This window comes from Drosophila subpulchrella, unplaced genomic scaffold (assembly GCF_014743375.2).
Source record: "Drosophila subpulchrella strain 33 F10 #4 breed RU33 unplaced genomic scaffold, RU_Dsub_v1.1 Primary Assembly Seq45, whole genome shotgun sequence".
In the NCBI taxonomy this organism is placed as follows: domain Eukaryota; kingdom Metazoa; phylum Arthropoda; class Insecta; order Diptera; family Drosophilidae; genus Drosophila; species Drosophila subpulchrella.
Genome location: NW_023665660.1, coordinates 764,596 through 773,723, shown reverse-complemented (window position 1 = coordinate 773,723; position 9,128 = coordinate 764,596). Strand labels below are relative to the sequence as shown.

Genomic DNA, 9,128 nt, shown 5'->3' with positions numbered 1-9,128 from the left:
GGACTCGGTGGAATCTCAATTCGTTTTTGACATCTTAACTTAACATCTTTGTTGAACTGCAAATATTAGCTTAAGATCATTCCAACGATAAGCGTTACAAATGGGAGTTAACACGCTTTACAAATTGATGTGAGTGCAAGGATTTACCAGACGATGGATTGAATTCCGGAAGCAACGACAATATCACTTACGTTTCCATAGGAGTGATTGAAGTTTTCGTTGCCAGTAGGTATCCTCTTATCCAAGTAACCAGTACGAGCATACGGATACTCGTTGATGTCGTGGAAAAGTACTGTATTGAACTTCGAGTTTCTGTGATTTTTTTTATTTTTGCTTGATTTCACTTACTGCTATCTATCCCACTTTTGAGAATGTCACTCACATTCCAATGGTTCGGCGTTGTATAGGGGAATGTGTGAGTCGCTGCTGATTTGTCAGGAATAAGGCGAGTAGATAGCGCAAACTCGTATTATAATTTTTTTTTTTAATGATAAACAAATGGATTACAATATATGAATAGATGTGATGTGCAATTTGTGCGCTGCGATGTGTCGTTCTCGCGAAGCTGACGTTGCTCGTGTCGTTCTCGTTCCACAATTATTCGCCAACTGGCTTCGGAGTTGCCACACCGTTGCTGTTCAATGCTTTTCCATCAGAACTGGATCGTGACACTCGGAATGACATGTCAGACAGCAAAAACCTTTTTTATTTTTTTTGTTTGTCTGAAACTCTGTGCCGCTGTTGGCGTCAGCAGAGAGGACGATGCAAGCTAGAAAGTTGGGATTTTGTATGTAGATTCTTGAGCTTCTTGTGCAGCGCAAGTTTGTTTCAGCAGGGTGCCACGCCCACTTTGCACAGTGGATCCGTCAGAAATTGTCTCTTAAAAATCTAAGCTTCTCTTTGGCATACCAGATTTTACTGGAAATCTAACGGTTCTTTCTAAAAATATCTCGGCAATCATGTACCCACGCTCATTTTCGCAACGCAGCTGCGCTCAGGAAGTGGTTCTTATAATTCAAATGGCCCTTTAATCAGATCACACGTTAGATTGAGTGCTCCGATTTTATTTATTTAGACTGCATTTTGAAATTGAAGGAATTTAATTTAAATAGAGATATTAGTTAACATTCCTGTCAAAGTTTTTTCGTAAAACTTATTTGATCGAATAACCCTTTTTTGTGTATTTTGTAAAAGTCTATTTTATGTTTAGTTAAAGATGTAGTTGTGTTCCAAGAAAATCCAAAAATTGGTATGTATGTTTGTGTGCTTGGCTTACTTTTAAGGTGTTAAAAGTTCTAAAATTAGCTGCAGAATCTTGCAGATGTGTGTTTACTAGTAAAAATATCAAAGCAGTTAATGGTGACTCTTGCCTATTGTGCTGTTGCGCTGTTGCCTTGTCTGTTGTGGTTTGTGTTTTTGCAAAACTATTAATTTATAAATTATTATTTAAATTTGGAATCCTTTTGAATCTTATTTGATTTTGCTAGGTGCATCAAAAGTGTGTGTTTCTATCTCTTTATATTTTTAATATGTGGTGCACAGAAAATGGAACCAACGGATTAGGCAGTAGAAAAAGCACACATTCGGCACCCGTTGAGCGCTCGATTAGGCAGTAGAAAAGGCACACATTCGGCACCCATTGAGCGCTCGATTAGGCAGTAGAAAAGGCACACTTTCGGCACATGTTGAGCGCTGGATTAGGCAGTAGAAAAGGCACACATTCGGCACCCGTTGAGCGCTTAGCAGCAAATATAATTTCAATTGTAATTTTTATTTTTATTTATTTTTATTTAAAATTTCAGTTCGGGGGTTCCCGGTGATATCGGAGTCGTCGGTTCTTCAGCATCTGGTTTTTCACGCACCTCATTGCTTTTTGCAGTGCCTTTTCGGGAGGCTCCGAGGGCTCCACCAGAGCGATTGAATCTAGTATTAGAAGAAAAATTAGTTTTGAAAATAGAACGAGACGAAAATAAAAACGAGTGATCGAAAGTAATCATTATTTGTAAGTTTTATTTAAATTAAAAGATGTGTTATCTTTGGTATTCAATGTAAAAATCCCAGAAGTCATTTAAAAATTAAACTTACAAACAATAGTTACTTTCGGCCCCAATAAAAACTTACTTAACAAAGCGCGGACGAAATTTGGGTAGACTTTGAGCTTCTTCTTGTTTTGGCCCCCTCCAAGTTGTGGGACAGAACAAGTTCCTCGGATAATATGCTTAAAATGGATTGACTTAGCCATCCATTTTTACCATCAGCCTTGTCTAAAAATATAAGAAAATTAAAAAAATATCGAGAAGAAATTTGCAAACTTTTGTTTTCGGTCACTTGATTTATTTTATTTTGTTGTAAAAAATTATTAAGAAAAATATAGCACACACTATTTATGTATTTTTTATTATTTATTAAAACATTCATTGGTTTTGCAGATGCGGAAAAAAATAACACTTTTCCAGGGACTGAAAATAAGAGATGTTTGAGATTTTTATTTAAATAGCCACGTTTGTTTACGTACACAAAAGTAAGAATTGTGGTTTAATGTTATTAATATTAATTTTTAACGAATTTTAACCACAAACATAAGTTTCAAAAACAAACATCTCTTATTTTTTGTCCCTAGAAACTTTGCACTCAATAAGATTTTTAAATGCTTTCACAGATTTGTTTATTTGTTTATTATATGCACCATTTGTTGCTTTTCACATCAAAAATTAATATTTTTCACAGATATTTTTTTTCCGCCACGTGTTTTTTTGGGAATCTTGTATTTCCCTTATTTTAAGTATAGATTATCTTGTTTTTTAGTCTCACTGTTTTCAGACTGTTGGTCCGCGAACGACTTACCTGGGAATTGTTTCTATTTCAATTTTAAGACACTATTGAATTTGACAAAGTTAATTGCTCGTAGATTTCTGTCACTTCTAACTCCTTCACTTAAGTAAACGCAAGTGAAAAAGACGAAAAAAGGCGCGTGCCTTCCAGAAAAACAACAAGCAACAACAACAACGGTTCCGCTAATCCGTTGTTGTTCTGTTTTTTTGGCATGTCCCGTTTGGTCTATGCATCTTGCACTTAGAAGCAGGGTATTTATAGACATATCCGACTATGCAAATCGTTATATAAAAATATATTTTTAAAACTTACACACATATTAATGAATAATACAAATATTTTAAAACCCAAACCTATAATTTTAATTGGTTGTGTTAACATTTACGAAAAAGTGTCGCATTATTTAAAAGGCAAGGGTGCACAAAAGTCTATATATTTTAATTGCTGAGCCTCCTTGCCTTCACCCGCATTTTCCAGCTCAGACATGGCGAGACAGGGAGAGCCCAAAAGTACTTTTTGTGCGTTCTCTTTGCGGACGCCGACTGAGAGCGCGTCTCTTTGCCGCCGTTGCGCTCAGCTCTGCCGGCGTCGCTGGCTGCTCTGCCGACGTCGCAGTCGGCTTCGTGCCGATTAGGCGCCTAACTCAATTGTGGAACTGCAGGGATACTACCTTTCTTTCTTTTGCAGAAACTATATTAGTCGGAACCAGCCGGATCGGACAACTATGTCTTATAGCTCCCATAAGAATAATCGGAGATAAAAATTTTTCATTATTTCTTTGGTGTTTTTAACATATTAACTCCTACGCTTGGAGTTGTATTAGTACTAGTAGTACTGCGTACTAAATAAATACATTTTTTAAATTTTGTACATTCGGCACGCTGAAATTCATTATGCCTGTGTGTAGCTTTACGATTCGGATAAAGCGTGTCAAATGAGAAAAACACATGTATATTGAATTGCAGCGTGCCGAATGTGAAAAGATTAGAAAGTATTTATTGTGTAGATCATATTTTCTTCCCAAAAGTCGATATCAGAACTTTTGTTTGTTGAAGGTGCGATCGTCACTAGATTTCTACCTCTATAAGAGGTGTTTATGTTTGATATTATAAGTTTTTGTTTTATACATCAGGACTTTTTGAATCTAGCGCCTTCTAGTGGCGCCATCTATATGTCAACTGATGCGTTAGAATCTGCTATCATTTATCGACTTCCAGTAAAAAATTCATGACATTTCATCTATTGGAAGTGAGGTTATTGCGTTTTAAGTGTCAGTATGTTTTTGTCATCGGTGCGAAAATGAGCTTCAAACAAAGAGCCAACATTAAATTTTGCTTAAAAATTGGTAAAACTTTTACCGAAACGTTTCAATTGATGAAACAAGTTTATGGCGATGATTGCCTATCCCGTAGCAGAGTGCACGAGTGGTTTCAACGTTTTCAAAGTGGTCGTGAGGACATAAATGACGATGAACATGTGGGCCAACCAAAATCCGTGATCAACAAAAATTCCATCGAAACTGTGCGTGAATTCATAAAAAATCAGCCCAAATCATCATTGAAGTTCATGAAAATAGAATTAACATCTCCAAAACATCGATTTATCGCATTTTGACCGAACATTTGGGCTTACAAAAGGTGTGTGCACGGTTTGTTCCGCACAAATTGACTGACGTCCAAAAATTGCTCAGAATTCAACATTCGAAGGACATCATTAAAGAGGCAAAAAAAGACCCGAACTTCCTTTACAAGATTGTGACTGGTGGCGAAACGTGGTGTTTTCAATATGATCCCGAAACGAAACGCCAGAGTGCTGAATGGAAGGCGCCGGACGAGCCGAAACCCAAAAAATCGCGCCTGGAGAAGTCAAAAGTGAAGACAATGCTGATTTGTTTTTATGATTCCAAGGGTATTGTCCACAAAAAATTTTTTCCACCCGGGCAAAACGTTAATGCGGTATTCTACCTTGGAGTTTTGAAGCGTTTGGTGCGCCGTATTCGACATGTTCGGCCCGAATATGGCGAAGATGTAAGTTGGCGTTTGTTGCACGATAATGCGCCGTCTCATCGATCGACGCTTATGTCCGACTATTTGACCAAAAATCACATTTTAACCATCAACCACCCCCCGTATTCACCTGATATGGCACCGTGCGACTTCTACCTTTTCGGAAAAATGCATTTGCCGATGAAAGGAAAGCGTTATGCAGACGTAGAGGCCATTCAAAAGGCTTGCACCGGCATACTGGCGGCCATACCGGGCAACGAGCTAAAACACTCGTTCGACATGCTTTTGGACCGTGCAAAACGCTGTATTAAAGCAGAAGAAGACTATTTTAAATAAAATAAATTGATTTTGCCGAAGAAACTATTTGTTCTGTCTTTTTTTTTAAAGTCCTGTTTACTTTGGAACTCACCTTGTATTTAATCCGTAGCCGTAGAGTTCAAGTTTCTTATATGGAACTGTGAATGGCAATTTAAATGATTCCATGACCCTAAAAAAGCGTTTGGATACGCACATATAAAATTCAACGATGTCAAAAGATGGGGTCCCTCGAGGGCTATACAGTTTAAAGTTGTAACCAAAATCGTTTTAAAAAAATAAAAATATGTGGCCATCCTTGCAATTTAAATGATTCCATGACCCTAAAATAACGTTTAGATACGCACATACAAAATTCAATTTGTCAAAAGTTGGGGAACCTCGAGGGCTATACAGTTTAAAGTTGTAACCGAAATCGTTTTTAAAAAATAAAAATTTGTGGCCACTCTTGTTAATTACTAACTTTAAAACGTTACTTTGTACAACAGCGTGTCGCATGTCAAAAGTTGAGAAATCTCAAGGACTATACACTTTTTGGATAAACCCAAAATCGTAAGAACCGTTTTTAAGAAGTAAAAAAAAAACAAAAAAATCTGAATAAAAAAAACATTGTAGACATATCACGTTAGAAAGGCGTACAAAGAATTTTAAAATACCTTTCTAACGACGTACAGCACAAGCATGTAGCTTTCGAAATTCACAAGTTACGGGTGTACGAAAATTAGCGATTTATAGCTGCTTTGCCGCCAAACTAGCAAGTTTTTCCACAAGTGGTAGAACTAAAGATTCTTATATTAAGCTGTTTAACATCATCTAGAATTTTCAGGACACTAATAAAAAGTTTCGTTACGAAAAAAAGTTCCATTCTCAGGAAGTGTTAGATGTTCTGAGCTGGTAAATGTGTCTATTCTTGTTTATAACGTGACTTTATACAACAAGGTTTCGTATGTCAAAAGTTAAGGAATCTCAAGGGCTATACACTTCGAGGATAAGCCTAAAATCTTTAGAGCCGTTTTTAAGAAATAAAAAAGCAAACAAATTTTAATAAAAAAAAATTGTTAACAGTAAAAATATGTTTACCCACAATAAATCGGTTTTTAAACGGTGGTACTTAGACAAATAGTAGTTCACAAGTTACGGGTGTGCGAAATTTAGCTATAAATAGCTTTTTTCCCGCCAAACTAGAGAGTTTTTCGAAGAGTGGTAACATAAATATTCCTATAATAAGCTTTATATCATCGTCTAGAATTTTTAGGATCCTAAAATAAATTTTTGGGACAAACTAACAAACAAAATAAAATGTTCATCTTAAGAAGTCCTCCAAAATCTTGTTTTGCATATAACTTTTGAACGGAGCATTGGAATTTAATAAATGAGGTGTCATTTGACGCGTATTTTAAGTGAGAATACAATAAAACTAATGAACTTGTGCCCCAACAGATCAAATCTTCTAAATTTGCACTTTTACACTATCATCGCACTTTGTCCCAAAACCAATTGATTTTTTTAAGTTTTGGAATACAACCCTTTTAGTTATTGTGATTCCTTTCGATTGAAGTATCGTAACGATCGGACGATTCTTTGTTTATATATAGTAGTCAGCTTCGCACACTCTCTAGGTCTCTCCAATTTGTCACTACGTGGATTGAAGTCCATCGTGATATAAATTTATTGTATTTTCAAAAACCACATACGATTGTTATGTTTTTCTATTGTAGTGTCTTGGAAAAATTTAACCTGCGGAATAACGTTTTTCGAGTGTGGCGCTATTTCCTACTGGTGTAAAAGAATTAAGCCATTTCAAATCTTGATTTAAGTCTATTCTTCACAGAATTTTGTTCCTGCTTACTATAAAAATACATCAAGGAATCGTATACGCTTTTAGTCGAGTTCCTCGACTATCAGATACACGTTACTCAGCTAAAGGGACCCAAGGGAGATGGAGATATGCAAACAGCAAAGCGATCACAATATGCGGCTATGTGGGCGGCAGACAGATTTAAGCGTTATGGTCGTTACAGTTACAGTTACTAATACATTTCAGTTAAAAATTTTTTCTACCATGAAAATTGTGGGTGCCAAAGTTTTGGACGGTTTGTGGGCGTTAGAGTGGGCATGGCAAACTTTTTTATGGGTCAATCGATAGGTGTTGACCAGACTAATACATTTCAGTAAACATTTTTTTCTAGCATGAAAATTCTGGGCGCCACAGTTTTGGGCGGCTTGTGGGCGTTAGAGTGGGCCTGGCACCCTGCTGAAACAAACTTGCGCTGCGCAAAAAGCTCAGGAATCTACATACCAAGTCCCCATCCTTTCTAGCTTTCGTAGTTCCCGAGATCTCAGCGATCATACGGACGGACAGACAGTCGGACATGGCTAGATCGACTCGGCTAGTGATCCTGATCAAGAATATATGATAGAAGAATACTTATGGGGTCGGAAACGCTTCCTTTTATCTGTTACATACTTTCCGGCGAATCTTGTATAACCTTTTACTCTACAAGTAACGTGTATAATAACGAATAACGGACCGGCTGAAATTTATCTCTGCGAGCGCGGGGGCAGGCAGGTTATAAGACAAAGAAAGAGAGAGAAATCTCAGAATATCTGCCTCTCTTTGTTACGCGACCGCTTTTGTCGGCAGTCTTCTAAGCTGCACCGTCTTCTCTGCTGACGTCAACAACGGCACAGAGTCTTAGGCACAAAAAAAAAACAAGTTTTTTGCCGTCTGACATGTCACTCCGAGCCTTCTGCAGAACTGAAGGGATGTTTTCAGGATTCTTGCTTTCACTAGAAGTATACTTGGATGTTGGAGACGGGTGTGACGGAAAGAAGTGAATCTATTTTTTAAACATTTTTTGGCTTAAACATAAAGATGCAATTTCAGTTTAGATAACAAAATTAGTTTGTACAAGAATGGAAGACAACTTTGGCACGCCGAAGTATGCATTGTATGTACAGAGCTTTCCGATTTTTAAAAAACTAAAAGCTTATAAGCTATAAATGCTATATTATTTCAATTTACTACCGTGTATGCTAACCAAAAATTAAATAAAACGGTCTATGTATTGTTTCGACATAAATTACACAGGAACACAAAATTGAACTTTGTGAAATTTCCACGAACCATTTCTAGTTTTCCAAGATATGTGGGTGCTCCTGTGTAAAAGTCCCACCAAAACATTTTTTCATCACATACAGGTAAAGCGGTAAAGCTAAGAATACAAAACAACCGATGTTTGCTGACATTTTAAATTATTTGGCCCACATAATTTGGCATATATTAAAAGTTTATGCTGAAATACTGTCTCAATACATGACGGCATTTCTAAAAAATAGTCTCATCATCTGGTTCGCCAACTATTTGGAAAGATTCTTTTATCATTCCACTGCACAAAGAGGGTGCGCAGGTGGATGTCCAGAAGTGTAGAGGTATTTCTAAATTGTCTGCAATTCCTAAAACTTTTGATCGCATTATTACTTCTCATTTGCAACATTTGTGATCCTCTCTGATATCAACGTGTCAACCACTACTAACCTGCTCGAATTGACATCTTTTGTAATAGATGGATTTAACAAAAAAATTGCAGACAGACGTTATTTATACAGATTTTAGTAAAGCCTTTGACCCTGTAAGCCACTCTCTTCTTTTATTCAAATTAGATTAGCTCGGGTTTCCAGTTTTTGGAATTTGGATTTCAAGTTTTTTGAATGGTAGATCTCAGAGGGTTTTATTCAAAAACGCTGTTTCCAAGATGATTAACGTGACATCTGGAGTGCCTCAGGGCAGTCATTTAGGCCCTTTGCTGTTTACTCTGTTTATAAATGATCTTCCCTCTATCGAAACTCACTCTCGTGTACTAAAGTGTGCTAATGATGTTAAGCTTTGTTTATCATATAATAATATTGAGTCTGGTTCTTGCTTGCAGTTAACGGTTAAGGTGTTCTCCTGGATCCAAAACTTAAATTTGACTC

General features: G+C 36.8%; 1 long non-coding RNA gene across 1 annotated transcript; it reads right to left on the bottom strand.

Annotated features, from left to right (window-relative positions):
• Positions 1 to 1,812: 1,812 nt before the first annotated feature.
• On the bottom strand, positions 1,813 to 3,096 carry LOC119562424. The gene is made up of 3 exons (XR_005221845.1): positions 2,845 to 3,096; positions 2,122 to 2,264; positions 1,813 to 1,923 (listed from the first exon to the last, which is right to left on the bottom strand). It is a non-coding gene; the product is annotated as an uncharacterized LOC119562424 (long non-coding RNA).
• Positions 3,097 to 9,128: the final 6,032 nt, after the last annotated feature.